Here is a 13,827-nt window from a genome sequence, read left to right as displayed (position 1 = left end):
GTGCGGGTACATCCTCAATGACAAGAACAGGTGCCCACCTTTTCAGGCAAGGTAAAGGGCTTCCCCTTGGGCTCGCTCCCTCTTCTGTGTCTTCTGTGCTTCCACACCTGCCACCTCTTATTCTCGCCTTTCTCCCTCCTTCTTCCTGCAATAGGCATTTTGGGGGACCCATGCTGGCACCTCCTCCCAGTGGGTGAAACAGGAGGGCTGCGGGCTGTGGCTCTCCCCTGTCGGAGAGTCCCAGGGCCTTCTCCCAAACTGGGAAGCGCAGACGACAGGGATGCTTCTGCCGAGGTCCCAGAGGGGATGAGGACTGGTAGGCAGGTGGATCCTGGGTCACAGGCTCCTCCCACTTGGGACCGCCGCTCGCGGGCTCCGCCCACTACGCACCGGTTGCCAGGTGCTGGCCACACCATCAGGCACCTGGACGGCGTGACTGAAGCCCAGGAAGGCCTCTTCACAAGCTATTTTATATGTGAAAAGTATTACGTAAGTATAGGTGAGCTACAATGTCAATTCATTTCAGGTGCACAGCGGAGTGACTCCACACGTGGGACCTGGGACGCTGGTCTGGTGCAAGAAGCGCCCCAGGTGAGCCCCCTTGCTTCCTCAACCTGCGCCAACCACCAGGTGTGGTCGCTGCTTTCTCCTCCCTTCTTACCCTGAGTACAGCGCCGCTGCCACCAGGGAGCAGCGCCTCTGTCACAACCTCAGGCTTTTTAGTACTTGGAAAGCGTGTCTTTGAGACCCAGGTGAATGTGCAGAAATAGGCAGCAGACAGGAAAACACAGGAATGTCTGTGTCTTCTCACCCCCAGACTTCTCCCATTTCTGCCTTCGCCTGACAGTAATTTCTGAAGGTGGAATATCGTTAAATCACCGAACATTTAGTACTGATTGGCTTTGCAGATTCTCTTATTCCCTCTACGTAGACTTTTATTCATGAGAATATTTTCATCTTCTCCTAAAGATGAAAATCTTCCTTTCCTTCTCCTTTCATCTTCTCCATTTCCGTCACCTAAAAGATGGTCATCTTTTAGGAACTGGCCTCTGCTCTCCCTGCCCACCTCATCCAAAGTCCAGAGGCCTCCTTAGGAGTCAATTTCTAAAAGAATCATCTTTGCTTTTTTTTTTTTTTTTTTTTTGGTTTCCCTTACAGGGGACACCTGGAGGACCAGGGTAGAAAACCCCAGTTCTTGCTACATAAACAGCTTTTATTTTGCTGCAGCCATTGTGGGACATCTTTCTGTAACAAGAAAAACATAATTCGATCCAATAATACATAATGTCCCTTAATGAAAGTCCCAGTCACCCATTAGTCCTTCTGTTAATACTACACGTTGTTGTTGTTAATTGTGGGGAAATCGGTTCTACTTACATAAATGCGTTAGAAAAAGGCTTAGGGTGGAAAGCTACCACCACGGGGTGAAAACGCCAGAGGTCAGCTAGCAAGATATTGTAATGGAATCACGAGTACCTTGTTATATCACCTGCAGGAAATTACTTTCCATCTGAAACCAATATACTTTGATCACAAACTCCACTTGCCACCCAGACCTGTTGCTTCTTACACGCACAAGTTAATGATTACTATCTGATTGTTTTCTCCACATTCACGTGGGTAAGATCTTGTTCTCTTCACGTTCACCACAAGGGTAATAACTTGAGAGCTTAATAAATATGGAGACAAAACCCCTGTTCGGGGGTCTTGTCTCCTCCCGGACATTAGCCTCTCTCGTTTTCAACTCTGCATCCGTTCTCTTGCTGGACAAGAGAGAACTCCAGACTCATCGTCTGCGGCAGCTAATAAAATAAGACTCTAAGAAAAACTTACAGGCTGACAATGATGGTAAAATTACTAGTAGTGAACATACATCTCGTGATTCAATGACTGTGTATGTACTTTGGGCCAACCGTAATCCTGACCAGAACGTTTGTATAGAAGCATATCACTGTTCCTTTTCGCAGAGGAGGGGCTGTGGCTCCAGGAGATGTGGCTCCAGTTCCAGCTATGGAACTGCCTAGGTTCCATAGCTAGTGATCACTGTGGCCAAGGTTGACCCTCAGGCACCCTGGACTCTAAATCCATCATCTTCACACGTCTGTCACCAGTTATCGCTTATCTTTACACCTTCAAGTTGAGGGACCTGGCTGGGGACTCCCACTGAAGAGTTAAGAAAAAAAGTCTTTATCACCATCCTTACTTAATAATCAAGCCAAGGATTGTCAGTGATCATTTTCCTCTGCTTAATATGCACATTAATCACAAACCTATTTTGGGAGAGATCTACCACCCATAACCTGGAATGATTCTGTTGGGAAGGATGCTGGAATCTCAGTGGAGGGGCTGATTAGGTACCCGTGGAGTGAGGGGAGCCCATGTGGTTACAGACATGCTTCCAAGGTTGGTAGGCCAACCTGTGTCCAAAGGCCACGGGGTTATGCTCCATTTGGGTTTGGTCTATTTCGAAGGGGGTGTCGTGTGGCAGGGTTGATGTGGCAGTGCGTCTGAAAGCACACACACCTGAAAGCAGTGATGATATTCGGGATGTGTCAGTTCTGCCTGGCTTATGGGGCCGTTAGAGGCAGGCTTAGCCCCATCTAAGAGGAGTGACTTAGCCCCATCTTTTGAATTTAGGGTACTTGGGATGAGGAGTCGCTAGGCACATTCTAGTCGTTCGCAATACAAATCACTGTTCACAATTCCCCTGAAAGTGGAATAAAACGAGCTAGGTTCACGACACAGCTCCTCTCCTAGCGCCCTGTGCATAAGAGAAAAGAAAGATGTGTCTCTATCAGGGCTGAGCAAGTAGAACGGGGAAGGAGAGAAAACTGCTGTTCCACGGGCAAGTCTGCGCTCAGGAATTTCTCCTGCCAGCCCATTGCTGGCTCATCTCAGCAAGACCGGTTCTCAACACTCAGCTGCACGTGAGAAGGGGTCTCCTCACTGTGCTGGCTACATCCAGAAGCACCACAAGAGGGCTGAGTCCAGGCATGGAAGTCCTTGCTCACAGCTGTGTGGCAGGCCTGGAGAGAAAACCGGGAGGTGCAGACTCCAGTCTTCCAAACGAGTCTGTGTGTCATCAGGGAAGCGAGCTCCCCCAGCAAGCTGTCGCTGGCCTTCCTTCTGCAATAAAACAAATCTAAACGTGGTGACCTGAGCACGCCAAGCTCGGGAAGCAGTCAAAACCCTATTAAAAACAACTGGTTCACTATGTCTACTTGGGAAAAGTCAGAATGCTTTTCTTTTTCCTAAGAGCTGCTGGTATTATGGCCAGTTTTCCCTTTGAGTTCACCGTGTTCTCCTAGGCTATGAAGTAACAGTGAGTTTCCATCCCACTCATGAATCCTGAAACGCACAATGGGTAACTTTTCGTAGTCTGATCAAGATGAAGCCAACACAAGGGACTAGAAAATACTAGAAAATGCCATTTTTAAGTAGCACCTGGTTGTAGCTTTGTTTTTCTCTTTCTTTTCTTTTTAGAACAGGTGAAGCGACTCTTGTCTGGGAGAGGTATGTGGTATCAGAGCCACACTCAAGTATATCAGCAGAGCCCAGAGACCGTCCTGGCCCGCAGCAAGATGCTGTCTCTGTGAGTGTGTTTGTTGGTTCTGAGGGAGGAGCCAGCAGCTGGAGGATGATGGACCAGCGAAGACACAGCTGAGGTGGTGATGTACTGGTCAGAACTGCAGATCGGGGAGAGCGAGGGCAGGTATGTGACTTATCCACCTTCATTACCCAGTGCTTAGCACGATGCTTGGCCCATGACACGCGACTGATTCAACTTTATTCAATGAGTGAGCGAATTCAGGGCCACAGGGCCACAATTCTAGAATGTTTCCTGTGATCTGGATGTTCCTTCTAACCAGCCTGGGATGGACCTGATATTTTGTAGTCTTCTCTGGAGTGTCTTTGGGTATTTATTCATTTATTTATTTTTAATGTTTATTTATTTTTGAGAGAGAGAGAGAGAGAGCGCAATGGGCAGAGAGAGAGGGAGACACAGAATCCGAAGCGGGCTCCAGGCTCTGAGCTGTCAGCACAGAGCCTGATGCGGGGCTCGAACTCATGAACCACGGGATCGTGACTTGAGCGGAAGTCAGACACTTAACCGACTGAGCCATCCAGGTGCTCCTCCTTTGGGTATTTAAAAGTCTGACATCCCTTCTTTCATGGGAGATCCCATTGCAAGGCTGCAGGCATTTTCTGATACTTTGGAGCCAAAAGTTTTCTGGTTGTCTATTATTGTATTACCAACTATCCCAAAACCTAGTGACTTAAAATAACTGTTTTATTATATCTAAAGATTTTATGGGCCAGGAACTTGGATATGGCTCAGGTTGGGGATTCTTGGACTATGGATGCTCTGACTGGGCTCCTTCTACGTCTGGTGGCGGGGCTGGTCTGGAGGACTCCCAGTGTCTTTCTTCACGTGTCTGGTGCCTTGTCTGGGATGGCTGGAAAGCAGGGCGTGGCTGGCACTGTGGACAGGACACCTACATACATCATGTGGTCTCTGCAGCTTGCTAGTCCCAGAGTGAGCAGGAAGAAGTCCTCCATTTTTTTCAGCCTGGGCACCGACGGTGGCACATTTCACTTCTGCTCTACTGTACCAGTGAAGCAGTTCTCGAGCCCATCCAGATTCCACGGCGGGGACATCAACCCCACCTTCCCACGGAAAGAGTGTCTAAGAGTTTGTGACCATCTTCACTTCATTTCAAAGAGCCTCAAATTAAAAATGTGTCGCAGTAACCAAAAGGTAGAAACCACGCAAACGCTCATCCATGAATGACCGGGTAAACAAAATGTGCTCTTTCCATGCAAAGGGGGCATTACTCAGTCGTAAAAAGAAGGGACATCCTGACACCTGCTATATAGCATGGATGAGCCCTGAGGACCTTATGCTGAGTGAAGTAAGCCAGCCCCGGAAGGACAGTGCTGTATGATTCCTCTGAATGGTGGTTGCCAGAGGCTGTTGAGGGAGGGGAAGTAGGGAGTGAGTGGTAATGGGGCCAGAGCCTCAGTTTGTGAAGATGAAGTTCTAGAGAGGTATGGTGGGGATGAGTGCCCAACGCAAATGTACCTAATGCCGTCGGTTACACTTAAACATGGTTAATAACGGTAAATTTTATGTATGCAATGAATTGCATTGTGTGGTGAATTGTATTAAAATAAAAATTATAGTAAATTATATAAAATGTACTAAAACTATATTGAAGCAAGAAATATGTGTCAGGTCTCTGAACTGGAATGATCTTTCGCTCCTCCATTAATGTTTGAGTTGAGGGACCCAATAACATTTTCTTGTAGGGCTGTGAGTATCTCCTTACCCTCCCTCTGAGGTTTGGGTACCTAACTTAATCTTCTTTTAATTAAAGAATGAAGGAGACCCGCCGAACTGAGTAGAGGCACAGATAGTTCCACTCCAGATACCAATTGAGAGAAAACGATTAGGTGATCTGTGAGTGTCATTTAAAAATTAAGTCCACTGAAGACTTTCTTATCCCCAGGAACGTTTGTTCCTAAATTATTAACGTTGTTTTGCCTTATCAGAACAAGGAAAAGTGAGATACCAAGAAGGCCTTTAACTCACCTGTCAGGCATCTATCAGCAGAATCAACACGTGATGCCTCACACACCTTGTCTGCGTATATGCAAATTAAGTCAATTTTACTCTGCAGTTGTTACTGTTCCACGGCAGCCTTACAGACCTAGTGGGCTTAATAGTAGTACGCCATCTTGACTTCAGATTTTCCTGTCTTTTTACCCCTAGTGACATAACATTTATTGCCCCGTATCTTCTATAATGTTTGTGTTGATAGTTTCGTGAAAAATCTAAGTGTAGCATATGTTCAGAAAGCGAACATGAAGTGAACCCACCCATGGACTCTGCAACCACGTTCAGAAAAAGAGCCCTTCCGGAAGCCCCTTCCCCAAGGGGAGCCTTGCTCTTGACTTCTGCTACCTCGGATACGGTTTCCCTGCTTTTGAGCTTGTTACAAATAGAATCACACAGTCGTTATTCTTTTGGTGTTGGCTTCTCTCAGGTTTACGTTTGTGAGATTCCTCCATGTGCAGTGTGGTTATAGATCCTTTTATTTTCATTGAAATTTACCACAACTTATTTCTCCATTCTGCTCTTGGGCGTTTGGGTTATTTCCAGGTTTTTTGGATAATATGAAAAGTGCAGCTATCCACATTCTTCTGCAAATCTTTTGGTACAGATGTGCTGCCTCTCTGTTGGATTTATATGGACAAGCTGAGTCACTATGTCACAGGGCACACAAATGGATACCTTTACTTGTACACACCAAACGGGTTTCTGAAACCACTTATGTCAATTTGTATTACCGTTGTGTGAGAGTTTGCTTTGCTCTACACACTCTCCAGACTCAGAATTGTTAGCCTTCTTCGTTTTACTATTCTGGTAGAGGGTAGAGTTATGCTCTCTGTTTGCCAGTTAGATTGCCACTTTGTGTCACGCCTGTTCAAGTGGTTGGTCCCTTTTTTTTTTCTAATGGGTTATCTACCTTTTTCTTACTGATTCATAGACATTTAAAAAATATCTTCTGGATGTGAATACTTCATTGGATAGATTTACTGCAAGTGTATCCTTCTGTCCAGTGCATTGCCTTTGCGCTCTCTGAATTGTCTTTTGAGGAACAGAAATTCTTAATTTTAATGTAGAGTAGTAGAAAATAACTTTAAATCTTTTTTCTTTTTGCATAACACTTTTTGTATGTGTGTGTCTTATTTAATATATTTCCCTATCCTAAGGGCAAGAATAGAGTGTCCTCTGTTTTTTTGAAAAAACTGTGTTGTCTTATCTTTTTTTTTTTTTAATTTTTTTTTTAACCTTTATTTATTTTTAAGACAGAGACAGAGCATGAACAGGGGAGGGGCAGAGAGAGAGGGAGACAGAATCTGAAACAGGCTCCAGGCTCTGAGCTGTCAGCACAGAGCCCGACGCGGGGCTCGAACCCACGGACCGTGAGATCATGACCTGAGCCGAAGTCGGACGCTTAACCGACCGAGCCACCCAGGCGCCCCTGTCTTATCTTTTTTTAATGTTTATTTACTTATTTTGAGAGAGAGAGAAAGAAGGCATGCATGTGTATGTGCATGAGAGCAGAAAAGAGGAAGAGAGAGAGAGAGAGAGAGAATCCCAAGCAGGCTATGCTGTCAGCACAGAGCCCTATGCGGGTCTCAGTCTCGTGAACTGTGAGATCATGATCTGAGCTGAAATCAAGAGTCTGATGCTTAAGGGACAGAGCCACCCAGGTGCCCCTGTACTGCTTTATCTTTGAATTTTAGATCTGCGATGTTGTGATATGTGATGGTTAATTTGTTCTTGAATGGGATTGATTTGTAAATCAGCAAACTTTGATTATGCTGATTGCTCTCTGGTGTGTGGGTGGGCCTCATCCAATCAGTTGAAGGCTGAATGGAACGAAAAGACCAGCCTCCTTGAGCAAGAGGGAATTTTCCAACAGACTGCCTTCAGACTTCATCTGTACCATTGTCTCTCTTGGATCTTGAGCCATGTTGGCCCTGCAGATTTTGGACTTACTGGCCTCCATCATCACATGAGCCAATTCCTAATAATGTCTTTCTACACAGCCACACATCTTACTCTGTTTCTCTGGAGAATGTTGGCTAACACATGGAATGATGGAAGTCAGATATATTTTTAGTGCCTTGAACCTCCTGAGTTTAACCCCAGGGATCCGTGGGAACCCAGTTTAACGCTATTGGTCTAGAACTCCTGTCTGATGCATTCTGTAGATGCACCATTTCCTGCCTGGTTCCAGCTGCCTGTTTTTCCTCGGAGAAAATTTGGAGTCTCTGGAGGATAGGAATGAGCCTCGAAGTGGGAGAGACTGGCCTGTCCACCAGGCACAGAACAAAGGGGGATGATATTGACGTCTGAGCACGGATGCCTTGCGTGGAGCAGAGGTGGGTGTGTCAAGGTTGGAGGCAGTGGAAAGGACCAGCATGAGAGGAGAGAGGTGAGCAGTGAGTGGCTAAGACCCTGTGGAGGAGAGTCTGGAAAGCGTGGGCTGGGCTCCATGGGGGCATCGCGGCCAGGCTGATGGGAGCCGCGAGCCAGCTTAGCTCAGGGCTGGCTAAGGGTTGTTGTTGTGGTGTCTCAGCCACACCCTCTGACTGCGCATCTGACCGTGTAGCCCCGACTTTGCTTTACCTGGTTTTCCCTGTTTACCTAGATGCTTGTTTCTGAGATACAATCTTTTTCATCTAGTGGTAACTCAGAGAGACATAGAGGAGGAGGCATTCAGAGTCCCTTGCACTCTTTGATATTTAATTATGTGCGCGCCTGCCCTTTAGGACCTGCAGGCCCCGCACGGAAAACTGTTCGATCAAGTATTGCATTTTCATTACCGCTTCGCTTACACCTGAGCCGCCTCAGTGAGTCTGCAGTTTGTTACGTAAGTTGCGTGGGCTCCTTTGGATTTCTTGCCTGGGAGGTTGGGGACTAGTATTCGCGTGGTGTGCACTATTGCATTTGCAGATCCATAAGAGGCATTGGAATTCTGAACCGTGTTTCTTTTCGGCTTAATTCAGCCAAGGAGTATAGGTTAGTATCAATAAGGCCCTGGTGAACTTTCCCATCGAGGACAGGTTATGAAGTACACTCTTATGTAAGATAACACGATTCATATAGGTACTTGAGTCCTAGAAAGGCAAGGACCCTGCAGGATTAGAATGGTAGTCAAATACCCTTTCTATAAATCCTCCCTCCCACCCCTCCTAAGTGATCCTATGATGAATCAGATCGTGGAGAAGATGTTCAAATTGCATTATCTAACATTAGGTGTTATTTATATACGATGTGCATACAGCCAGACTTGGGAAAGGCACATTTATTTTTGGTTGCTTGTAGAAGACACTCAATACATATTTGTTAGCTGAATGAGCAAAAACCACAAATATTACTCTTAAAATAAGATCTCTCATTTAAATGCTGCATCATTCCCTGAGTGTTGACCCCTGGAAGAATGATCCCTTTTGTGAATATCTAATTATGCATGCTATGTTCTATCACTCTTGTAATCAATACACGTTTTTTAGGACAATTAACTGCTCATCCTAATGAAAATTTATCCAGTTGTTACTATAGCTACCAAAGTACAAGAAACAAAACAAAACAAACAAACGGAAAAATCTTTCTTGGTTGTGAAGACAAAAAAAAAGGTCCGCATTGGAAAATCCTTGGAGCATTGAAATTCTATGGAAAGGAATCCATAGTTATTATTACAGAGGTCCTTTTCCTCTGACCTCCGGTCCTCAGAAGGACTGCCAGATCGTTTGTTTCCAGGACGTGCTGTTTCTGCATTACCCGATGGGAGATGCTACCGAAAAGGCGGCCAGAATCTTGTGCCCAGGGAACCATCCACTTCTCAGTCCTACTGCCTCCTATTTGCACTCCCGTAAGGAACGGATTCGAAAATATCACTCGATGGCAGGTAGGAAGTATGCACACAACCGGAAAGTTCCATACAGTCGCGTGTCTCCTAGGAATTTGGGGTCATCCTGTTTTATGTGAGAGGAGTATCTGAGCGGAAACTGAGGCATGGCCGAGGTTACATACCTGAGGTGGAGGCAGGTGTCAGCGCAAGGACAGACTGGGGACCGACTGGGGTCAGCTCTCCAGAAGACATACCATCTGCACAAAGATGTTAGCTGAGTTGCAGTCTAAGATTCGGGGCTGCAGGGTTGCCAGGAGCGCCTTGGCATCCGGAAGCGAAGCCATCCAGGAAGCGTGTGGCAGGACGTATTCGTGAAGGCTCTCCAGAGACCTAGAACCGGTAGGATGTCGGCACACGCACGCGCCTGCGCGCACACACAGGCACAGAAAGAGGTTTAGCGTAAGGAATTGGCCGACCAGGGTAACGTGCAGGGTGGGCTGGCAGGCGGGAGACCCAGGAAAGGCAGTGTCCCAGTACGAATCTAAACTCTGCTGGGTGATCCTGTCTTACTCAGGGGAGGGTGGGTCTTTTCTTCTGTTTAGTCTTCAACTGATTGGTTGAGGCCCATCCGCACGGAGGGCATTCTCATTTAGTCAACGCCCACTGATTTAAATGTTAACCTCGTCCCAAAACACCTTCACTGAAACACCCAGCATAATGCCTGACAAACCGTCTGGGTATCATGGCCCAGCCAAACGGATACGTACCATTAACCATTATCCGGGTCTGGATAACAATTCGTTTTTGAAAGGCGGGGCCCTTCTTGCCTGGGTGTGCTTCATCCGGCAAGGTCAGTGTGCCGTCTCACAAGAACGGTTCCCTGATCTGCGCGCCGTGCACTGCACCGGGAGCATTGCACTAGGTTCCAGGGGGGCACAGGTCTCCTACCCGCCTGTTTGTAGAAGGGGGGAGTTGGGGAGAAAGACGCCGCCCTCTGTTTTTGGGCTGGGCGGTGGGCCTTGGCAATGTAAACTGTTAAAAGGGAAACGCTGAGGGAAGTGAAGAGCTTTTATGATCAGCGTTGAGCATGCAAATATATACCCGGGAAGTCCGGTTTGATTGCGATCTCGACCTAGATAGACATAGGCTGTTTGCATATCACCGGTGCGTGGGCCTGACTGTTGCAGCCTCTGTCTCCCCAAGTTGTGAGTCTTCTGTGAGCGAGATTGGGCGCCCCCAGCCCTGCAGGGGAGAGAGAACAAAGAGGCAGGGCCCTGCTCGCCTCTCAGGCTGATCCAAATGCACAGCGGGGCGCTCACATCAAAGGGAGCCGGGCTTCCGGGGGGCAGTGGGCGTGGGGGAAGATCAGACACCGACACTTAGCGGTTTTCCTTTTATTTTCGCAGGCTTACCGATCCCTCGGCCCCCTGGAGCTGGATTCATTTCAACCTCAGCGGAGGCTCTGCTTCCAGAAGCGTTTCTGTTGGCACAGGACAGGAGCGAGTGGGAACGGGTGTGGAGACATTGATAGGCGTATCCAGATATCTTTCTGTCATCATCTGATTTTCTGGCTAGGAGGGAAAGCGTGTCCTTAGGAGAATGCATTGAAGAAACGGGAAATAATACAGGAAAAAATAAAAGCCACCCGACATTAGATAACTAATTACTTTTGGTTATTTGTCTTGTGCCAGGTACCAAGCTCCAAATAACTGCTAATGAGACGCAGGCGTTCCATGCGCTTCATGGAGATCCGTCGGGATGAATCTCCATACTGTATGCACCGTATTATCCCCTCTGTCTCTTTTCGTATATGAGTGTATATATTATATAGACGACTTATTGAAAGCGTGTCTGCGCAGGTACATATGTTTTTTAATTCAAAATGGAGGAATTATCTGTATGGCTCTGGATGTTGCCTTTTCACGTAAAAGTGACTTGCGAGCACTTGACGTCATTGGTATGGAGCCACATCATTTACTGAATTCTTTTCTTCGGTGTTTAGGTTGGTTTTACTTTTTTTGCCGTTATAAATAGTGTCGTGGCCTTCCTGGCATCTGCACTGCCGCTTATTTTTGTTAGGACAAGTTCTCAACCCCTTGATAGACAGCATCCAGGAGGATGGACAGTGTCAGCAGTGTCGTAGCCTATGTGGCCTGCTGCCACGTTGCATCTTTGGAAGTGTGCACAGCGTAGAGTCCCTTCGGCGACGCGTGACGTCCTTCACGTCCTGCTCGTTAGTTAGCATTGGCTGTCATTTCCAAAATTGCCTCATGAATAGAGAAACGAAGAAAACTCACTTTAAGTCACATTTTGTGACGATTTGGAAAGACGACGGGCTCTGTCTGGGTGCCAGGTGGCCCTCCACCTGGGCTGACCTCCAGCGCCCCTGGAACCAGGCAGCCCAGATTGGCGGGGGTGTGCCCATTTAGAGAAGGTCTGTTCCCAGATTCTGTGGCCCGGAGAAAGTGAAACACAGGGCAGGGGGGAAGGAAGCTAAGTGCTAAGCAGGGAAACGGGCAGGGCAGAGGGTGACAGGAACGGGGTGACCAGTCACTAGGCAGAGGGACATCTGTCCTCTAGATGCTGCCGACCGGCTCGGAGATCAGAGGGCTGCATTCGGGTACCCGTTTGACCCTGGAGCAGTTACTTAACCTTCCTGTGCCTCAGTGTTATCACCCAGAAATGACAGTGACAAGAATACTCACCTCCAAGAATTTGGAGAGGATCCAGTGACTGATATAGCAGACTGAGAATCCTTCCGACTTAGACTCCTGCCTGGCTCTTGGTGGACACTCAGTAAATGCCCCCTGTTCCTCCATGCGGTCAGGCACGGATTGCTAGGACCAGGTTCCCCAAGGGATCGTGCTGCCCTGGACGCCAAGTTCTTCTGGCGTCGTATTTGCAGAACTTGAATGGCTGTGCAATCTTTGTGTGCTGTCCTCACGTGGATCTGCTTCTCCTGCTTCCCTCCCTCCTGTCCTTCCTTGCATAAATATCTCTTGTGGACTTACGGCTGCCAGGCACTGTTCCAGACGTATGGCATAGAGGGGGGTCTGGGCTGCTGTAACCAAAATACCATAGACTGGGGGTTGAGGAGCGCCAAACATCTCCTTCTCCCAGTTCTTGAGTCTCGGCAGTCGAAGATGGTGGCTTTGCGAGCTGGTGTTCGGTGGGAGCCTGCTTCCTCATAGATGGCCATCTTCCCACTTCAGCCTCCTGTGGTACAAAGGAGGAGCTAGCTCTTTGGGGTCCCTTTTATAAGGGCACTAATCCCAATCATGGGGGTGGTACCCACATGACGTCATCATCTCCCAAAGGACCCATCTCCTAACACCACCACGTTGGGAGTTAGGGTTTCAACATACACGTTTCAGGGAGGACACACACATTCGGTCCATAGTACGTGGTGAACGAACCAGACAAAAACCCCTGGTCTCGTGGACCGTACGATCCAGTGGCCGTGTCTCGCATGTGCTCTCTTCTTCCCTGAGGATGTGATGATTCACGTGCTCTCTTCTCTCGTCTTCACTATGCAGCCTTCTCCTTCTTTAATATCCAGCTCAAATTCTGCTTCCTTCTGCCAAATCATCCTTGACTCCTTCAGCTAGAATTCAGAGTCCCCCATGTATTGGGCATGGGGTCTACAGTAGGCACGAGGAATGCTTTTCTTGAATATTTCAAACCCGTCTTCGCCTCTCTGCTGGCACTCGTCACTGGTTATTTATGTTAGTGGCCTCTCTCTCCTGTGAAACTTAAAGCTTTTTGCAGATAACGTCCAGGACGTATCCATCTTTGTCTCCCTTGCGTGAGCAAGCACAGGTCCATGTGTGTAACTGATTAATACATGGTTTTTTAAAGAAAATAAGTGGAGGAGGGAGCTGGCATGATTCATGTTGTTTCATGTGGGCGACATTAGGCACCAACCAGCTGACACAAGAAACAAGATGCTGTCCTTAGTACAAACGGGTGTGAGTCCTTCCCAGTGAGTTCTGGGGACAGGCCAGTGTGGGAGCACCTGCTGGTGCCCAGGGACTCCTCATAGTAATGGCATTTCAGGCACAAAGGGTGAAATGTGAAATTTGATTGCCCCAAGTGCATTTTCCAAAGAATCGTTGTCCGGCCCATCTTCCTCAGACTCTCAGATATTGTATGAGTTTCTCCTGGCTGCTGTAACAAATTTCAAACTTAGTGGCTTCAAAGAACACACATTTATTAGTTTACTGTTCGGGGAGGTACCCCAGTACCAAATGGGTTTCATTTGGCTCAAATCAAGAGGTCAGCAGAGCTGTTCCTTTGGAGGTTCTAGAGGAGAATCGCTTCCTTGGCTTCTCCAGCATCTAGAGGCAGCCCCATCCCTGGCTCATGGCCCCGCGTCACTCCAGCCTCTATTTCTTTCTTT

At 47.6% G+C, this 13,827-nt stretch overlaps 1 long non-coding RNA gene across 1 annotated transcript in view; it reads left to right on the top strand.

Moving 5' to 3' along the window:
• The window catches only part of LOC122216826, a 40,875-nt gene extending 31,396 nt beyond the window's left edge, over positions 1-9,479 (top strand). The window contains exons 2-3 of the long non-coding RNA XR_006201141.1: positions 527-591; positions 9,338-9,479. This is a non-coding gene — a long non-coding RNA (uncharacterized LOC122216826). The remainder of the gene's footprint in view (positions 1-526; positions 592-9,337) is intronic.
• Positions 9,480-13,827: the final 4,348 nt, after the last annotated feature.

Source organism: Panthera leo, chromosome B1, assembly GCF_018350215.1.
Source record: "Panthera leo isolate Ple1 chromosome B1, P.leo_Ple1_pat1.1, whole genome shotgun sequence".
NCBI lineage: Eukaryota > Metazoa > Chordata > Mammalia > Carnivora > Felidae > Panthera > Panthera leo.
This window is presented reverse-complemented; position numbering and strand designations above follow the sequence as displayed.